Here is a 21570-nt window from a genome sequence, read left to right as displayed (position 1 = left end):
GCCCTATTAACACTGTGTTGAAACTTTGTTGCTCCTTGCTGAAACAAACGCGTCTTCGGTTGCCTAGGCAAGGGCCCCACAATGCAACAGAAGCACACATAGAAATAGAATGAATAGAACAGGCTTGGAACCTGTAACCCTGGCAATTTGACTTGTAAACTAATGGCTGACTAGAATTGCGATGCAATAATTTCCATGGAAATGTAGAATGTTAATTAAAATGATGTTAACTGATGTGGCTCATGCAATGGATTTACATTTTTTTTAAATAAATGAGGTAAAATGGCCAATCGAGCTCAACTAAAACTATGGAAACGCAATGGAAATCCCGTGGGGGAAAGTTCCCGAATCTCCTCATTGCCTCCCAGCAAAATTAGCCTACAATTAAAAATTAGCCTACAATCAATTTGTTGAAGCACCTTTGGCAGCAATTATAGCCTCGAGTCTTCTTAGGTATGACACTACAAGTTTGGCACGCATGTATTTGGGGAGTATCTCCCATTCTTCTCTGCAGATCCTGTCAAGTTCTGTCATGTTGAATGGGGAGGGTCACTGCACAGCTATTTTCAGTTCTCTCCAGAGATGTTCGATCGGGTTCATGTCCGGGCTCTGGTTGGGCCATTCAAGGACATTCAGAGACTTGTCCCGAAGCCACTCCTGCGTCATCTTGGCAGTTTGCTTAGGGTCATTGTCCCAATGAACCTTCACCCCAGTCTGAGGTCCTGAGTGCTCTGGAGCAGTTTGTCATCCAGGATCTCTCTATACTTTGCTCCATTCATCTTTCCCTCAAACCTGACTAGTCTCCCAGTCCCTGCCAGTGAAAAACACTCCCACACCCTGATGCTGCCTCCACCATGCTTCACAGTAGGGATGGTGCCAGGTTTCCTCCAGACGTGACGCCAGGCATTCAGGCCAAAGAGTTAAATATTGATTTTATCAGACCAGAGAAACTTGTTTTTCATGATGTGAGAGTCTTTTGTTGCCTTTTGGCAAACTCCAAGCGGGCTCCCATGTGCCTTCTACTGAGGAGTGGCTTCTGTCGGGCCACTCTAACATAAAGGCCTGATTGATGGAGTGCTACAGAGATGGTTGTCCTTCTGTAAGGTTCTCCCATCTCTACAGAGGAACTCTGGAGCTCTGTCAGAGTGACCATCGGATTCTTGGTCACCTTCCTGACCATGGCTCTTCTCCCCGATTGCTCAGTTTGGCCCGGCGGCCAGTCTTGGTGGTTCCAAACTGCTTCCATATAAACACGATGGAGGCCACTGTGTTTTTGGGGACGTTCAATGCTGCAGACATTTTGTGTTACCCTTCCCCAAATATGTGCCTCGACACAATCCTGACTCTCATAGCAAAGGGTCTGAATACTTGTGTAAATTAGGCATTTATGTTTTTTTTTTAATGTTTTTTATAAATTTGCTAAAATTACATAACACTTGTTTTCTCTTTGTCATTATGGGCTATTGTGTGTAGATTGATGAGGAAAATGTGCCATTTGAATCTATTTTAGAGTAAACATGTAACGTATCAACGTGGGAAAAGTAAAGGGGTCTGATTATTTTCAAATGCATTGTACCTTGGCAGAGGAGATATAATTTATTTAATGTGTGTGTAGTAGAACAACAATACAGATACACACTGTTTGATTTTGGTCACAAATCGCGTGACATGATTTCTTCTACAAGTTTGCAGGTTTTCATAATTAAAAGCAGAACACAGAACAGCCATGTGGTTTGTTTTGGTCCGTGTACCTGCCTCACTTGCTTACTCCCCTCTGCGTCACAATGGGATTCGATGAGTTCTAGCTTCTGTCGCTAGGGCTGTTCCTGGGGCTGTTGCTAGGGCTGTTGCCAGGGCTGGTGCTAGAATTTGCAACATTCTGACTGGATTATGTAATGAACCAAAGCGCTCGTTGCTATGCTGGTTGCTTGGCTCTATTTTACCTCGTAGCTGTCGCGAAGGAAAGAGGATGCGGACAGTTCTAGTTCACCGCATAAATGTTCGCTCAGTCTGCAAAATTATGACCTCACAATTTCTCTCCAAGGTCGATGCTTTTGACGGAAAGAGACTGGAAAGAGAACACTTTCTTTACCTTGTACTTGTCTTTATTGTTAATATTGTTAAATAGGAATAAATCATTGAAGCTGTTTTTAGATTGACGTTGCTTGCTACCGTACTTATATACCTCAGCCTGCCTAGTCAGCTAGCCAGCTACAGTAGCTGCCAGACAGTTTTATTCAGCTAACACTAGCTAGCAAGCTACTGTAACTGTTAACGCGGCTTTCTGTTTGTATGTGGCTTGCACTTCAGTGGCATACCTCGAGGACATTTTCTTTTATCTTTCCAACCAGGCGAAGTACTATGAAAACACCACTGATCTCGAAAAGAAGCGCAACATTCAGAGAAATTCACAATAACGTTGAGCAGTTAATTTATATGAGATAATTGTACGGATTTAGCTACATACAACCATTTTTCAACAACCATTTTCCATCTAACGTTAGCTAGTTGCTAGCTATACATAGAGTTCAGTGGAGGCTGCTGAGGAGAGGATGGCTCATAATAATGTCTGGAATGGAGTAAATGGAATGGTATCAAACAGGTGGTTTCCATGTGGTTGATAACTACCATTCAATTGACTCCATTCCAGACATTATTATGAGCCGTCCTCCCCTCAGCAGCCTCCACTGATATAGTTATATGTCGGTCATATTGAGGTGTCTAGCTACAGTATCAGTTAAACCTGATCAATCAAATTGATAGGTGTAAGCAATTATGGTCATTCCAGACAATCATGTGTACCTAAGGGGGAAGGATGGCCAGCCAGGCAGGAGGGTGATTTTTACTAAGGAGGAGAAGGAGGCCGTGCTGACCGAGATGCATGCTGGCTATTTTGGAGTGAAGCACGATTGCCAAAAATCAACCTACGCTTCTTCTGACGGGGAATTGTAAAGGAGGTGGACAGCTGGGCAAGTGAAATAACCTTTTGTTTATCAGTCACATTCTATTATATCTGAAATGTTTATGATTTCAATGAGTGTCATATCAGAGAGCACGCAAGTTTCCAATTTGTCACTTTTTGCAGCTCAGTACCCTATCTAGCAAGCCAGAAGTTTGAGAGGTCAAAGACTGTGGCACCAGAGTTGAAGCCCATCAAAGTTGTTTCATCAAGGCACATGATTTAAAATATAATAATATTTCACCTTTATTTAACCAGGTATACAAGTTCTTATTTGCAACTGCGACCTGGCCACGATAAAGCAAAGCAGTTCGACACATACAACAACACAGAGTTACACATGGAGTAAAACAAACTTACAGTCAATAATACAGTAGAAAAGTCTATATACAGTGAGTGCAAATGAGGTAGGATAAGAGAGGTAAGGCAATACATAGTCCATGGTGACGAAGTAATTACAATATAGCAATTAATCACTGGAATGGTAGAATGTGCAGAAGATGAATGTGCAAGTAGAGATACTGGGGTGCAAAGGAGCAAGATAAATAAATAAATACAGTATGGGGATGAGGTTCGTTCCAGTCATTGGCAGCAGAGAACTGGAAGGAAAGGTGGCCAAAGGAAGAATTGGCTTTGGGGGTGACCAGTGAGATATACCTACAGGTGTGTGCTGCTATGGTGACCAGTGAGCTGAGATAAGGCGGGGCTTTATCTAGCAGAGACTTGTAGATGACCTGGAGCCAGTGGGTTTGGCGTCGAGTATGAAGCGAAAGGCCAACCAACGAGAGCGTACAGGTCGCAGTGGTGGATAGTATATGGGGCTTTGGTGACAAAACGGATGGCACTGTGATAGACTGCATCCAATTTGTTGAGTAGAGTGTTGGAGGCTATTTTGTAAATGACATCACTGAAGTCGAGGATCGGCAGGATGGTCAATTTTACGAGGGTGTTTGGCAGCATGAGTGAAGGAGGTTTGTTGCGAAATAGGAAGCTGATTCTAGATTTCATTTTGGATTGGAGATGTTTAATGTGAGTCTGGAAGGAGAAGTTTACAGTCTAACCAGACACCTAGGTATTTGTAGTTGTCCACATATTCTAAGTCAGAACTGTCCAGAGTAGTGATGCTGGTAAGTGATCGGTAAGTGTCCCAATTCGGTAAGTGTCCCAATTGACCACAGCAGAGTTCAATATTATAGAATGTGTGTGTGGGCAAGGAAATACCCATTAAGGTCAGTAAAGGAGGAGTACGTGCTTAACTCTAAATGAACCCATTAAAAAGGGTGCTTGGACCAAGTGCATCTGGGCAAATGACTTGGTTTGGAAGAAAGACGAAAGGAAGGCGAGACCTGGGAAACCTCGCTGTTATTTCACCATCTGTTAAAGTGAATATTAAAAAAATCGCAGACAATAAAAATAACCTGAAGCTAGTTTCAGTTTCCTTTACACTGACATTTCTCTCTTTGTCTATCTAGGGTTACCTCGGTGGAAGCCAACAATCTTCTACAGTTGGAGCAGTTGGACGGTCGACCACCGAAAGCCCTGACGCCCTACACTTCAGTGAAGCCCAATAGACAAAGTACATTAATTAACCTTTGGTTGATATTTGAGAAAGCAAGAAATTGTAGTTATGCTTATAAAAATGTACCTCTTCAATTTACCTCTCCAAATGACTTTAGGACCATCGACTGTCCGAGCCCCCCAGGAAGTATCCCATCCACCAGAACAAGTGAGTTCGGATCAGTCTGATTCTCTGTGCTCTAAGTCAGAGGAGGACCAGCTTGAGGTAGGCTATACCTTCCAAAAGTGTTGAAAAGTACATATCTACCATTTATAACACTGCACTAATCCATCAGTTTTTCTCACAGTAAAGTGTAACCTGTGTGTTTGCTTGTTTACGTCTCTGTCTCTTACCCTGTCCCCTTTAAATCTGCTCCTGTTCTCCAGGACCTAGGGGTTCTGCCCAACACCCAGATGTTACATCATCTACAGCTACTGTTGTTGTCATGTTGTCAATATCTGCTAAGAAAGTGTTTTGTTCTATCATACTGGGCACATAATATGTGAAATACACAGATTAAGTAAAAGCACTAGCGGGGACTTGAAGAGAGTCTCCCTCTTCAAGTCCCCGTTCTGAGACAGGCTGGCTATTGAGAACAAGTGACAGGCAGAACCTCCCACCCACACATCAACCATCTCCTCTATATTCCACACACCAGAATTCAGTATTTTAGTCTATGAGTGCACAAAAAAAATCTGTGAGAATAAATGAATGACACAACTGTTCCAAAAACGATCAACGTTTATGTATTCCACTCTGAAATATTGCCATGATGGTTTTCACAGCCGTTTCACAAGGTGTTAATTATTGTAACTTGTAAGGTATCCTTTGATGGTATTTATTTGTTCCACATTACTCACTGCTGTATCCTATGACCTACAATAGATACATATATACTCAACCACAAGGGTGTGCTAACGAGCTTCTTTTTTATTTAATTTTTTTAAATCGTAACAGAGGACTACTGAAATGCTGTTATTTCAGTGTAGAGAAGGGATGGGCAGGTGAAAATATAAACATGACAGCCAGACAAGCCAGTGTACGAATCAAACCGATTTGCATATGAATGGAGTGGAAATTAGCTGACTGTGATCTGTAATATTAGTAACTTTAACGTGTCAAGCAGATTACACTTTTTCTTCTACATTTACGAAACGCAGCCATGTTTAAGACATGGATTCCATGTTGTAGTGTTAACAAGGTACCAAAAAGTAGTTTGAAGTCATGTTTTAATTCCATTAGCTAAACAAAACTTGTTTAAATAGCAAAATTGCGGCGGAAATCAGCCTTGTTTACATAGCGATGATGAAAAGAACGTAATTAAGGCTGTAATGATCTCCAAAATTCTAATAATTAGGTCATCACACCGTTGATATAGCAACGGACGCTTAGAGTTTATCGAATCCTATTGTGACGCAGAGGTGGACACTATTTGGCTGGGGGACATTATTTGGCATGACAGGCCTCTTACACACATGCGTGCAAACACACACACATAAAATTAAACGTCCCTTTTTCAGGACCCTGTCCTTCAAAGATCATTTGAATAATCCAAATGACTTCACAGATCTTCATTGTAAAGGGTTTAAACACTGTTACCCATGCTTGTTCAATGAACCATAAACAATTAATGAACATGCACCTGTGGAACGGTCGTTAAGACACTAACAGCTGTCAGACGGTAGGCAATTAAGGTCACAGTTACGAAAACTTAGGACACTAAAGAGTCCATTGTACTGACTCTGAAAAACACCAAAAGAATGATACCCAGGATAGGATCCCTGCTCATCTCCTTGAATGTGCCTTAGGCATGCTGCAAGGAGGAGGGGTGAGGACTGCAGATGGGGCCAGGGCAATAAATTTTAATGTCTGTACTGTGAGAAGCCTAAGACAGCGCTACAGGGAGACAGGACGGACAGGACATCATCCTCGCAGTGGCAGACCACGTGTAACAACACCTGCACAGGATTGGTACATCTGAACATCACACCTGCGGAACAGGTACAGGATGGCAACAACAACTGCCCGAGTTACACCAGGAAAGTACAATCCCTCCATCAGTACTCAGACTGTCCGCAATAGGCTGAGAGAGGCTGGACTGAGGGCTTGTAGGCCTGTTGTAAGGCAGGTCCTCACCAGACATCACCGGAAACAACGTCGCCTATGAGCACAAACCCACCGTCGCTGGTCCAGACAGGACTGGCAAAAAGTGCTCTTCTCTGACGAGTCGCGGTCTGGGGCGGTGAGTCACAGCATCATCGGACTGAGCTTGTTGTCATTGCAGGCGATCTCAACGCTGATCTTTACAGGGAAGAAATCCTCCTCCCTCATGTGGTACCCTTCCTGCAGGCTCATCCTGACATGACCCTCCAGCATGACAATGCCACCAGCCATACTGCTCATTCGGTGCGTGATTTCCTGCAAGACAGGAAGGTCAGTGTTCTGCCATTGCCAGCGAAGAGCCCGGATCTCAATCCCATTGAGCACGTCTGGGACCTGTTGGATCGGAGGGTGAGGGCTAGGGCCATTCCCCCCAGAAATGTCCAGGAACTTGCAGGTGCCTTGGTGGAAGAGTGGGGTAACAACTCACAGCAAGAACTGGCAAATCTGGTGCAGTCCATGAGGAGATGCACTGCAGTACTTAATGCAGCTGGTGGCCACACCAGATACTGACTGTTACTTTTGATTTTGACCTCCCCTTTGATCAGGGACACATTATTCCACTTCTGGTAGTCACTGTGGAACTTGTTCAGTTTATGTCTCAGTTGTTGAACCTTATGTTCATATAAATGTTGACACTAAGTTTGCTTAAAATAAACGTGGTTGACAGTGAGAGGATGTTTCTTTTTTTGCTGAGTTTATGTACAAACATATGTGTGGAGCACAGGTTAGCTGCTTGTTCACCTGCACCCGCCTGCAATCGCTAAGAACACAACCTCAACTATCAGGTTTATGATTCTGATAAAGATAGCACCTCTACAGACAGTAACTGCGCGTTCCCATTCTCTCAAGACGCTGAAAGAAATAAATCATATTTATCCACCCCAGTTTTATCCACCCTAAACCCACCCGCTCCGCGGCTATAACCGCAGGGACCGCGGGTTATGAGTCAACCCACGCATCACTAGGGGACACACGCACGCACGTAAAAAGCAATCTTAACCTCAGATCAGTGTCTTGGGTCATGTTCCTCCTACTGCAAGGAAACAGTTTGGAACATAAACACATAGTGTCTGTCCCAAATGGCTCCCTATTCCCTACATAGGGCACTACTTTTGACCAGAGCCCTATTGGTAGCCAAAGGCTCTCTGTTGTAACGTGATGACACCTGCTGAAGAATCCACCCCTATTTCCCTATTTTCCCTTTTCAAAGTATTTTGAAAGGTGGGCCCCTGTGCAGGCTCAGACAGGTAATCTGCCGGAAAATGTCCCTGTGGTACAGGAATTTTTAACGCTCTCTGTCATCCTCACTCCGAAACACACACACACCTCTCTTTCTCCATAAATACTCCCCGTCTCTCTATTACTCGTTCTATCTCTCTCTACATGATCTCTCTCTCTCTCTCTCTCCATAATCCCTATCTCCTTCCCTCCCTCTCTCCGGTACAATGCAAAACTTGTCTAGAATATAATACAAATGTAGGATTATATATCTAGATCAGGAATTCCGACAGCCTGTAGTGTTCGGATGTAATGGATATGGCTCAGTCTGCAAAAACACATTTGGTCAAATTAGACTCCCTTTGTCCCTCTCATAAACCTTCTCTCTCTCTCTCTCTCTCTCTCTCTCTCTCTCTCTCTCTCTCTCTCTCTCTCTCTCTCTCTCTCTCTCTCTCTCTCTCTCTCTCTCTCTCTCTCTCTCATCTCTCTCTCCCTTTCTCATTCTGTTCCTCTATCCATAAACTCTCTTCTTCTCCTGCTGCTCTCTGTCTCTCCCTTCGATCGCAGTACATTCTGGCAAACAGTCGTGCATTTCTGTAATGGATACTAAAACACAATCACACTTGGGAAATCAAGCTGGTGGTTCTGCACAAGGCAAGGGAAATTGGAAAAAGCCACTGGGCACAAACGTTGTGCGATGTGAAATCTATGAGGAAAATACATTGGATTTGAGAAAAAGTTATCAACATAAACTGTTGTTTTGAGGGTGAAATTCCAACCACGGGATTATGTCATCAATAGTTACCAAAGACAAACCTTGAAATAATTATGTTGAATTTGCACATAGAACAATGTCAGATCTTCAATGTTATATCCACTATCTGGGAAAAAAATATATAGGATGGGCAGCACCTCCTACTGGAGAATTGATCTATCTACAGCTACCCTTTCAGTTCCAGGGTTTTATTTACCACGCCCTGCTTAGCGATAATATTTGTCACTGACTACCAATGTGCTATCGTGAGAATGATTGTTGAGAGATGTCCACTTAAAAACTAAATAGATTCACTGTTGCTATCAAAGTTATTCCGCGCATATATCATCAATGATGCTATTAAGGCCGATGTCGCGTTTGCAAATCAACAGCTATCGTTTCAATTCAACCGAGGAATCGACCAAATAAGACAACACGTAGGCCTAGGGCTTACGAATTGTGTTTGGTTGTCAACGCAACCAAATATCAACATTTGAAGGAGATGTATCATCTGATTGGATAGTTCCATCTGTGCCACTGATTTAGTCTGGCTTTAATTCCAGTTTGTCTACAAAATGAATCATTTATATGTTTACGCCTCTGTCTCAACCTAAAATCTACGTTAAAGAATAGGACATTATTTAAAGTGCATTTTATGTTTGATTTGATTTAGTCTCTTAAATGCGATTTTTGGTTGAGATGGAGACGTGAATCCAACATAACTATTACTAATTTGAAGACAAACTGAATACTGTAATTAAAACCAAACTAAGTCGGTGGCACAGACGGAACCATCCAAGCAGAATATAAATCTCCTTTAAAAGTTGATATGTGTCTGAGTTGACAACCAAACACAATTCAATGTCACTTTAGAAATGACAATAAATAGCTCATAAATGTGTCGACAAGGTGACAAATTATGTTTTGGATTCACGTTTCCAACTGCAGCAGTGGTCACTATTTCATCCACATTTGCGATCGAATAATGGTCCATCTCCAAGGCATTCCTAGTCAATCACCAAACATTTCTGTAAAAAAAAACAACGATACATGAAAAAAAAAAAATATATATATATATTTTCGAGTTGTTGGCAGTAGGTGCACTTCAGCAGCCCTCGTGCCGGGAAGGCAAAGTGTTTCCATTTTTAACCATTTCATATGTTTGAAGGGAAAACTCTGCCTATGCGGCAGGCCCAGAGAGCAAATTCCAAATCCCGCAAACAAACAATCACCTACCGCATTTTATCACCAAATTAAAACACACATTTAAAAAGTGTGTCCAGTACTTCAGTCAAACTTCCCATTAATTTGATGAGAATTGACATTCCAACCTGTCTCTTCTACAGTCACGTTGCACTTGTGAAAATATACTTAAGCTATCATATCATATCACGACCCCATGTGAAAGTGGGGTCACAAGAGAAAATGTACACTTGGTTCATAGAACGATAGCCGCTAGATGCAGTTGTAATAAACAAAGTGGATTCTGTTATCTTCCTACAAATGTGGCCCTACCTTTTGATTGGTTTAGGCTCCTAAATAGAATGAACCCATCACTGAAAGGAAAAACTCAAGAACGCGTACGTACAGTTGAAGTCGGACGTTTACATACACTTAGGTTGGAGTCATTAAAACTTGTTGTTCAACCACTCCACAAATGTCTTGTTAACAAAGTTTTGGCAAGTCGGTAAGGACATCTACTTTGTGCAGGACACAAGTCATTTTTCCAACAATTGTTTACAGACAGATTATTTCACTTATAATTCACTGTATCACAATTCCAGTGGGTCAGAAGTTTACATACACTAAGTTGACTGTGCCTTTAAACAACTTGGAAAATTCCAGAAAATTATGTCATGGCTTTAGAAGCTTCTGATAGGCTAATTGACATCATTTGAATCAATTGGAGGTGTACCTGTGGATGTATTTCAAGGCCTAACTTCAAACTCAGTGCCTCTTTGCTTGACATCATGGGAAAATCAAAAAGAAATCAGCCAAGACCTCAGAAAAAACATTGTAGACCTCCACAAGTCTGGTTCATCCTTGGGAGCAATTTCCAAACACCTGAAGGTACCACGTTCATCTGTACAAACAACAGTACGCAAGTATAAACACCATGGGACCACGCAGCCATCATACCGCTCAGGAACGAGATGTATTCTGTCTCCTAGAGATGCACGTACTTTGGTGCGAAAAGTGCAAATCAATCCTAGAACAACAGCAAAGGACCTTGTGAAGATGCTGGAGAAAACAGGTACAAAAGTATCTATATCCACAGTAAAAAAAGAGTCCTATATAGACATAATCTGAAAGGCCGCTCAGCAAGGAAGAAGCCACTGCTCAAAAACTGCCATCAAAAAGCCAGACGATGGGTGGCAACTGCACATGGGGACAAAGATCGTAGTTTTTGGAGAAATGTCCTCTGGTCTTATGAAACAAAGATGGAACTGTTTGGCCATAATGACCATCGTTATGTGTGGAGGAAAAAGGGGGCAGCTTGCAAGACGAAGAACACCATCCCAACCATGAAGCACGCGGGTGGCAGCATTATGTTGTGGGGTTGCTTTGCTGCAGCAGGAACTGGTGCACTACGCAAAATAGATGACATCATGAGGAGGGGGAATTATGTGGATATATTGAAACAACATCTCAACCCATCAGTCAGGAAGTTAAAGCTTGGTTGCAAATGTGTCTTCCAAAGGCACAACGACCCCAAGCATACTTCCAAAGTTGTTGCAAAATGGCTTAAGGACAACAAAGTCAAGGTATTGGAGTGGCCATCACAAAGCCCTAACCTCAATCCTAAAGACTTTTTTGGGGCAGAACTGAAAAAGCGTGTGCGAGCAAGGAGGCCTACAAACCTGACTCAGTTACACCAGCTCTGTCAGGAGGAATGGGCCAAAATTCACCCAAGTTATTGTGGGAAGCTTGTGGAAGGCTACCCAAAACATTTGACCCAAGTTAAACAATTTAAAGGCAATGCTACCAAATACTAACTGAGGGTATGTAAACTTCTGTCCCATTGGAAATGTGATGAAAGAAAATAAAAGCTGAAATAAATCACTCTCTACTATTATTCTGACATTTCACATTCTTAAAATAAAGTGGTGATCCTAACTGACCTAAGACAGGGACTTTTTACTAGCATTAAATGTCTGACTTGAAATGTATTTGGCTAAGGTGTATGTAAAACTTCCGACTTCAACTGTATGTACTGTTTCACTCTACTATGCCCACAAGCCAGGGTTGACAATGGGTGGACAAGACCAGGCACTAAATCAGACTGGGGGAAAAGATGGTGATGTACTTTCCTACACAGAAGTATCATACAAAATGATTGCCTCGTGATCTTCTGAACTTCCCTATGCCTTTCTGATGTAAACGAACAAACCCTATGTTAGGATTATGAATTCAATGAATTCTTACTTTATGTCTCCCTTTACCTAGTTACAGATGTTTTTTTTTTATACGTACAAACTTTGCCATCTGCTGAAGGACATAGCTAGTCGAAGTTAGCTAGTCAATCAAGCCCAGACGTTAGAGTTGCTTTGAAGCTTCCGGTTTCATTTCCAAAATAAAGTCTAGAGCTTGTTTAAGAACTGCATTCGATAACGACATTTGGCGTAACTGCATTCGATACCAGTGGATTATGTAGTATAGGCTTGGGGCTTCAGCAAATTAATTGTGTGGGAATGATACTATAAAGACACAGAAGAGCCTTGTCTAGAATAACCGCCTGAGCCGAAAAACAAAGAAAGTAAATGTGATTTATGCTAGGCCTATTCCACTATCTAAGTATGCTATGCTGTTGTGTTATTTAATGGCCATATATTTTATAGCCGCGTGGGGCTACTGTGGTGATCATGTAACCTAATGAATCACACTCCTTCCAGGATTTGGGAGCTCGGACTGTAGGTCTTATATCAGGCATTCTGACTGCTGTATTTGCTAATTCCACTCTGTATGGAGGCTTGTTATAGCCATTCGCGTTGCACAACCCCATCACGCAGAGGCTATATCCATATCAATAAATGAGACAAAACAAAATATTGATTTAAGTCTTGGCTATAACCTGTCCTGAGTGAAATAGCCAAGGGGTCCCAAATGGTCAAGACCATCTACAGCCTATTCTTATTGCCAGATCTGTTTTTCCCATCAGCCACTGCATGTGCTTCGTCAACTATTTTGTTTAAAATGTATTTAGAGGCTATACTTAGAGGCCTGTGAGCTAGGTTCTCTCTTTAATTGGAGGCCTATAATAAAAAGTGTTGCGATGGAGGGAATAGCCTATATGGAGACTACCTAATGTCAGACTTAGCCTACGTTTAACACACATATGTCAGAGTCAAGGCCCGCGGGCCACATCCGGCCCGCGAGAAGGTTTTTTACGGCCCCTGGGATGATCTTGATTTATTATTAGAACCGGCCCGCAGACCGCAGCAAGCCGGCAGCCCGCAGATCTTTTACACGCACCAATACTACATTTCCCACAATGCAACGGTGACGCACCGAGCAGTAGGCTGCTTCATTTCAATATTTATTGGCACAGCAGTTGTCAGCATCACAGTAAAATTAACTTTCAGATACCCATCAAAAATGGCAAAACGGAAGGTGGACACTGAGAACCGGGGTTTCAAACAAGGTGGGAGTCGGAGTATTTGTTCACGGAGGTAGCTGGAAAACCTGTGTGTCTTCTGTGTGGAGAAAGTGTGGCGGTATTGAAAGAGTATAATCTGAGACGACATTATGAAACGAAACACGCGGACAAAAACAAGAATATGGACATGGAACAAAGGCTACAAAAGGCAGAGGAATTAAAACGAGGCCTCAAATCTCGACAGGCTCTGTTCAAAAAGCCAAATCACAAGGCCAGGCTGCTGTCAAGGCCAGTTTTATTTTGGCAGAAGAGATCGCTAAATCAGCCCGGCCATTTACGGAGGGGGATTTCATCAAAAACTGCATGATTAAAGTTTGTGACGAAGTTTGCCCAGAAAAAAGGCAACTCTTTTAAATGTGAGTCTGAGCAGAAACACCATTGCCGAGAGAGTAGACCAGTTGTCCATCAATCTAAAAGAGCAGCTTGTGAAAAAGGGAAAAGATTTCATTGCATATTCCTTGGCTGTGGATGAGAGCACCGACATTTCTGACATTGCCCAGTTGTCAATTTTCATCCGCGGAGTGGACTCCAGCCTAAGCGTGACAGAGGAGTTTTTGGCTTTACGTCCTATGCATGGCACAACTACGGGCATGATTTGTATGAAGAGGTGTCAAGATGTGTAAATGAGATGGAGCTGCCTTGGGAAAAACTCGTGGGTTTGACAACCGACGGAGCACCTGCGATGTGTGGACACAGGAGCGGACTGGTGGCGAAGATACGGGAAAAGATGCAAGAGGAAAACGCGACAGGTGAGCTGACAGCTTATCATTGTATCATACACCAGGAAGCGTTGTGCGGTAAAGCCTTGAAAATGGAGCATGTAATGAGCATCATCACGCGCACAGTTAACTTTATCAGAGCCAAAGGTTTGAATCACCGCCAGTTCAAGGCATTTCTGACGGAGTTAGAAACGGAGCATGGTGATTTGCCTTATCACACAGAGGTGCGATGGCTAAGCCAGGGAAAGGTGCTTCAAAGATGTTTCGAGCTTCGTGAGGAGATTTGTCTGTTCTTGGACAGCAAAGGGAAAGACACAACACAACTCCGAGACGAAATGTTTCTGTGTGAAATGGCTTTTCTGTGTGACATTACGAGTCATCTGAATGCAATGAACTTGCAGCTGCAGGGTCGGGATCGTGTCATCTCTGATATGTACAGTACAGTGAAGGCATTTAAAACCAAACTGACTCTGTGGGAGACGAATCAGATGCGGAAAGAAAATTTGAGCCACTTTCCCAGCTGCCAGACCATGAAAGAGAAGCTCTCTACCAGTGCGTTCCGAGCGCACAGTTGGCTGATAAAATAGGTATGCTTGCCGCTGACTTTCGACGCCGATTTGCTGACTTTGAAGCACAAAAAAGCAGGTTGGAACTGCTCGGTAACCCATTTGCTGTTGACGTGAAAGCTCACCACCAAACCTCCAAATGGAGTTGATTGACCTCCAATGCAATGATGCACTGAGGGCAAAATATGCGGCAGTGGGTGCTGCGGAGTTCGCCCGTTTCCTCCCCCACAATGCCCCAGCTGCGCATCCAGGCTGCTCAAACGTTGTCTATGTTTGGCAGCACATACCTGTGTGAACAACTGTTTTCTTTGATGAACTTGAACAAAACATCACACAGAAGTCGACTTACTGCTGAACACCTCCACTCAATTCTGAGGATTTCCTCAGCTCAGAGCCTTACTGGTTGATGAACTTGTGGAAAAGATGGGACACCACCAAGTATCACCCTCAACCTCAAACAAGTGAACATTACTGTGCAATCACATATTTAGAGTTTTACTCAGTTCAAGTTTAAAAGTTAAAGTTTAATATTTGTTTTCACTGCATGTTACTTCTCCTTAAACAAAGTGTTGTTTTTGATTAATAGATTTTTGCACTTTATTTTATTGTATTTCAATCCAATTATATTTTAAAAATATTTCAGTTGAGTGGATGATAGAAAATTGCTATTATTGTTTTTTTCTTTGAAGTAAATTTAGCCCACTTTTGCTAAAATAGAAAATATAGGCTACTGATGGTGCCTTGAATACCGGTTTCTTTCATTTAATGTTCATGTTATGGGGATTTTTATATAAAGGAAATTTGTCTTTTGTGTCTGTTGAAAATTAAAGATTACTGACAGAGCCATAAGAAAATATTGCTTTATTTATCTGATCATATTGGAATATATTTGTTAGGTTTTCAGTAGGTTCAATTAGGTTCACTAGACTATATGCGTCATTTAAAAAATTTTCAATGAACATTCGAACAGTCCGGCCCTCGGCTTGTAGCTAAATTTTTTATTTGGCCCTCCGTCCATTTGACTTTGACACCCCTGGTTTAACATCTACCTCGTTCGTTTCAAAGTTAATATGTTCAGAATTTTTTTAATCATATTAACCCTGCCTACAAAATATGCTTTGGCAAGATTTTGAGTGATGAAATACATATCTAAATATTCTATATTAAAACATTTTGAGTGGCCAAGAGCGTTCATACATAATTCAGATTCCCCAAACATGTAGTATTATTCTATGTTTCATTATTCCTGGTAGATACTACTGGTTATTATTCATTATTCCTGGTAGATACTACTGGTTATGATTCATTATTCCTGGTAGATACTACTGGTTATTATTCATTATTCCTGGTAGATACTACTGATTATGATTCATTATTCCTGGTAGATTCTACTGGTTATGATTCATTATCCCTGGTAGATTCTACTGCTTATGATTCATTATTCCTGGTAGATACTACTGGTTATGTTTCATTATTCCCGGTGGATACTATTGGTTATGATTCATTATTCCTGGTAGATTCTACTGGTTATGATTCATTATTCCTGGTAGATACTACTGGTTATTATTCATTATTCCTGGTAGATACTACTGGTTATGATTCATTATTCCTGGTAGATTCTACTGGTTATTCCCCTGGTAGATTTATGATTAATTATTCTACTGGTTATGATTCATTATTCCTGGTAGATACTACTGCTTATGATTCATTATTCCTGGTAGATACTGCTGGTTATGATTCTGGTTACTGCTTGATTCATTATTCCTGGTAGATACTACTGGTTATGATTCATTATTCCTGGTAGATACTACTGCTTATGATTACATTATTCCTGGTAGATACTACTGGTTATGATTCATTATTCCTGGTAGATACTACTGGTTATGATTCATTATTCCTGGTAGATACTACTGGTTATGATTCATTATTCCTGGTAGATACTACTGCTTATGATTCATTATTCCTGGTAGATACTACTGGTTATGATTCATTATTCCTGGTAGATACTACTGGTTATGATTCATTATTCCTGGTAGATACTACTGCTTATGATTCATTATTCCTGGTAGATACTACTGCTTATGATTCATTATTCCTGGTAGATACTGCTGGTTATGATTCATTATTCCTGGTAGATACTACTGCTTATGATTCATTATTCCTGGGAGATACTACTGGTTATGATTCATTATTTCTGGTAGATACTACTGGTTATGATTCATTATTCCTGGTAGATACTACTGGTTATGATTCATTATTCCTGGTAGATACTACTGGTTATGATTCATTATTCCTGGTAAATACTACTGCTTATGATTCATTATTCCTGGTAGATACTACTGCTTATGATTCATTATTCCTGGTAGATACTACTGGTTATGATTCATTATTCCTGGTAGATACTACTGGTTATGATTCATTATTCCTGGTAGATACTACTGGTTATGATTCATTATTCCTGGTAGATACTACTGGTTATGATTCATTATTCCTGGTAGATACTACTGCTTATGATTCATTATTCCTGGTAGATACTACTGGTTATGATTCATTATTCCTGGTAGATACTACTGGTTATGATTCATTATTCCTGGTAGATACTACTGGTTATGATTGGAGACAGAGCCAAGAGAATGGGATGGTGCAATATTGAATTAGTCATATTTTGATAAGGTGCATGCATGGGGAAGTCCACGTCACCCAGATATATGCCCATGCTGTAGACCTATTGGACTGAAACTTCACTGTTGTAGTCATAATACAGCTAGTGGTACAGCTGTATCCATTCCATTAGCTGCCTGAATGTGAAGTCAACTCAACTGAGTAGTAGAGAATGGAGACTTCTAACTTGAAAATGCGCAGGATACCTCTTTCCGGTTTCCCTGACTTCCGTTTTTTTTATTCTGTGCTATGCTTGTTCGCGTAGCACTCCGCACAGGCTGTTTGGTGTAGGTTGTTTTTGTTGGTAAGATGAAACGGACAAAACTCTGAATTGTCAGAATTGCAACACAAGATTAGTTCAAGCCTACATTTTTTTGGACCATAATCGTAACATGGTGTTTGTTTGTTCACAGATGAATTTTCACGTTTACGTTTCATGTTTCACACATGGCTGTTCTTGCGATCCTAACGATGAGCACGTTCAACCTTTTGGCAGCTATCTGGCTCCATACTCTTAGATCATGCATTTCTCCTACTCCCCTCCCCTCCCCACACAGCAAACACACACACATGATCCTTTTCAGAAACACTACAGTATTACATTGTCTTATCTCAGACCCATTTGGGCACCAATTTGTTGGAGATCTTTAACTAACTATATATACACAAATATTACCCCCTCCCTTCCCAAAACCCAGGTTTTGTGTTTTTCTTATTTGATGAAATATCATTTGTCTTGTCAGTGTGTAAAGACACACAACTGTAACCTGTAGTCAACAGGTCTGGTCAGGCTGCAGCTGCTGTCTTAGCTGGAGAACACACATCATGTCTGCACGCTCTCACACACACACACACACACACACACACACACACACACACACACACACACACACACACACACACACACACACGCACACGCACACGCACACACACACACACACACACACACACACACACACAACTAAAAGGTGAACCATATGACCATCAGCTCAACCTGTCCTGCAGGTATTGTTATGCAATGGTTGTTTACTTAACCCAAATGACCTGTTAAACAAATTAAACTGTTCACATTTGTTTTGTCGAGCATCCCAAGGTACTGTTGTCTGTGGTTGTTAGCTAAAGGTAACTTCCTTTGATGATGCGGGTGCTGTTTTACACCAGCATGGTAGTTTATTTTAGCAGCTTCAATGGAAATGATGGATAGCCTAGAACCCTAAATAAAGGCTACAAAAGAGCTACAATATATTGTAACGGGGTGGTACAGTACACGTCGGAATAGCCTGTAGCTCCAATATTGCTACTATAGCCCACATTATATCTATAGGCTCCATGTACATGCTGCAAAGATATTACTCATGTAGGGCTAATAGAGATAGGCTATAGCGGTATCTTTGTTTCATTGATCCTTACCTGCAGGTCAGCTTTATCCAGTTGTGCCTCCTTCTCTCCTACATCGCTGTCACTGCCACTCGCTGAAGGGTCCGCAACCAGCCTCTCCAGGCACGAGGACCCCAGCGAGGAGCTCTTGTGGTGGGATTGCACCAGCTGTACTAGCGTGGGCTTCGGGATTCCCGAGCCGCCAACGACTCTCTGTGTGTCGGGCTGCATCGGCTCTTCGCCCGCCTGTCTGGAGCTGTGGCTGGTGCTCGGGTCCACTTTGCCGCAGAGGGGCGACTCCTGTAAGTCCAAACCCACCGGTTCAGAGAATAGGTCGGGCTGTGAGGAGGAGATCACCCGATCCAAAACAGGGTGTTTTTTCTTCTTCCGAAACATCCACAATGATCCCTTCTCCTTTTTCTCATCTGGGTTTCTGGCGCTGAGTTTGGGGCTAAGGATTGGTTTGGCTCTCGCTTGAAATTGTTTCCACATTGTGTTTTGCTGGGACGAGGACGAGGAGGCTTCATCGTCGTTCTCTTCACTTCTTTCCATTCTCTCCTGCTCGTTCTCTCTCTGTGTGGTGCGCTGCTGCTTTCGAAACGATAAGTGTCACAGCATGATGGACTGACAAGGCGCACTGGAGAACCAGCAGCTATTGCGCATTACGCAGTTTCTCCTTTGAATACACCGCAACGTTGCTTCGATGAACTCTGTAGGGTAGACCAATGGAGTGAGTGATAGTAGCCTAATTGCTTTACGCGGAAGTACGCTGATTTGCCGTGAATGGTAGGCGACTCTGCAAAGGGGGTGTTTGCATTTTGCCCAGATGTTTCAAAACAAGCATATTCAACAGCCCGCAGGGTGCCAAAAGATTCCTGTCTGTACACCAGGTAGACTACAAACGAATAGGCCTGTGCATAATAAATGATCAAATTAATATTACATAATGTGAGTAGCCTACTATCAAACTAGACATACTGTTAATTAATGTATACCAAGCTGGTTAAATAGACCTATTTAATCCAGGGGTGTCGGCATGGGTGGGGCTGGTTGGGCCCAGGGCCACCCACCAAAAATAAAATGCTCTTTAATTAAATGTCAGTGTTCCAAATGTGACATTATTTGTCTTTTTACATACACATGCAAAAACCCCCAGATATAAATCATTGCAAGCAGTGCACTCGGTTAGTCAGATTTTACTAAATATAACAGAACAGATGACATGGAATGACATTCACTCTCACTGGATGGTTTGCCAAAAAAATAATTAACTGACACCCAATAAACCATGAATATGACTGCGTTGAGGCATATGTCACTGTGCTTCTGTGGCTATTTGCACCATGCCTCTGCCTATTTCATTTATTCATTTAGAAAATAAGAGAGTTCATTGTACAGTGCCTTTATCACAGTCAACACACCTATATTTGACCTTTAATTAACATTAAAAATGCATCATTTTCTCTCAGTTATCACGTTTCAGGTAAGACCAAAATGCAGACTGTGTTGAAGTAACAATGTTTATCACAGCAACAGGGGCAGGTCAAGACAGGCAGAGGTCGATAATCCAGAGTAGTGGGGCAAAGGGTCAAAAGGGTCCAAGGCAAGGGTCAAAACTAGGAGGGTGAGAAAACGAGAGACTGGGGGAAAGCAGAATCTGAGACAAAACGTTGGTTGACATGACAAACAAGACGAACTGGCAACAGACAAACAGGGAACACAGGTATAAGTACCCAGGGGATAATGGGGTGGATGAGGGACACCTGGAGGGGAATGGAGACAAGCACAAGGATGCGATGACCATTAAAACTTCCGGGTTGGAGCGAGCGGTCGCATCGCACTTCGCTCCGCTGGAGACTCTGCTAGCTAGCCAACAGCTAACAGCTAACAGCTAGCCAACGTCTACTGAATCGAATTCAACAACCCGGTCGCAGTCACAGGTAGTATCACATTTCATTTCATTTCATTACAGTACAACGGTTTGATTTGTTTGATCGTAGCTAGCTACATAGCCGTCTTTGTTTCAAAGATAATTGTGTAGTCTAGAGCGATTTTCTAGGTTAGCTAGCCAGCTATTGTCGTTCTTTTAACGCAACGTAACGTAAACAACACTGCTAGCTAGCCAGCTAGCCCCCGAATAGTAGCACTGTAGAAACTATTACACTCAACGGAACGACTTGATTAGTGTAGTGTCAACAACGCAGCTACTGCCAGCTAGCCTACTTCAGCAGTACTGTATCATTTTAATCATTTTAGTCAATAAGATTCTTGCTACGTAAGCTTAACTTTCTGAACATTCGAGACGTGTAGTCCACTTGTCATTCCAATCTCCTTGCATTAGCGTAGCCTCTTCTGTAGCCTGTCAACTATGTGTCTGTCTATCCCTGTTCTCTCCTCTCTGCACAGACCATACAAACGCTCCACACCGCGTGGCCGCGGGCACCCTAATCTGGTGGTCCCAGCGCGTACGACCCACGTGGAGTTCCAGGTCTCCGGTAGCCTCTGGAACTGCCGATCTGCGGCCAACAAGGCAGAGTTCATCTCAGCCTATGCCTCCCTCCAGTCCCTCGACTTCTTGGCACTGACGGAAACATGGATCACCACAGATAACACTGCTACTCCTACTGCTCTCTCGTCCGCCCACGTGTTCTCGCACACCCCGAGAGCTTCTGGTCAGCGGGGTGGTGGCACCGGGATCCTCATCTCTCCCAAGTGGTCTTTCTCTCTTTCTCCCCTTACCCATCTGTCTATCGCCTCCTTTGAATTCCATGCTGTCACAGTTACCAGCCCTTTCAAGCTTAACATCCTTATCATTTATCGCCCTCCAGGTTCCCTTGGAGAGTTCATCAATGAGCTTGATGCCTTGATAAGCTTCTTTCCTGAGGACGGCTCACCTCTCACAGTTCTGGGCGACTTTAACCTCCCCACGTCTACCTTT

At 42.4% G+C, this 21570-nt stretch overlaps 1 protein-coding gene and 1 long non-coding RNA gene across 2 annotated transcripts in view; one reads left to right on the top strand and one right to left on the bottom strand.

Moving 5' to 3' along the window:
• Nucleotides 1–18813, bottom strand: part of LOC118385576 (multiple C2 and transmembrane domain-containing protein 1-like) — a 54724-nt gene extending 35911 nt beyond the window's left edge. The window contains exon 1 of the mRNA XM_052521352.1: nt 18666–18813. The gene's annotated coding sequence lies outside the window, so the exon portion shown is untranslated. The remainder of the gene's footprint in view (nt 1–18665) is intronic.
• On the top strand, nt 4388–5032 carry LOC118385428 (uncharacterized). Its single transcript, XR_004826026.2, has 3 exons — nt 4388–4535; nt 4636–4742; nt 4904–5032. It is a non-coding gene; the product is annotated as an uncharacterized LOC118385428 (long non-coding RNA).
• Nucleotides 18814–21570: the final 2757 nt, after the last annotated feature.

The sequence above is a fragment of the Oncorhynchus keta genome, chromosome 6 (assembly GCF_023373465.1).
Source record: "Oncorhynchus keta strain PuntledgeMale-10-30-2019 chromosome 6, Oket_V2, whole genome shotgun sequence".
Taxonomy (NCBI): Eukaryota; Metazoa; Chordata; class Actinopteri; order Salmoniformes; family Salmonidae; genus Oncorhynchus; species Oncorhynchus keta.
This window is presented reverse-complemented; position numbering and strand designations above follow the sequence as displayed.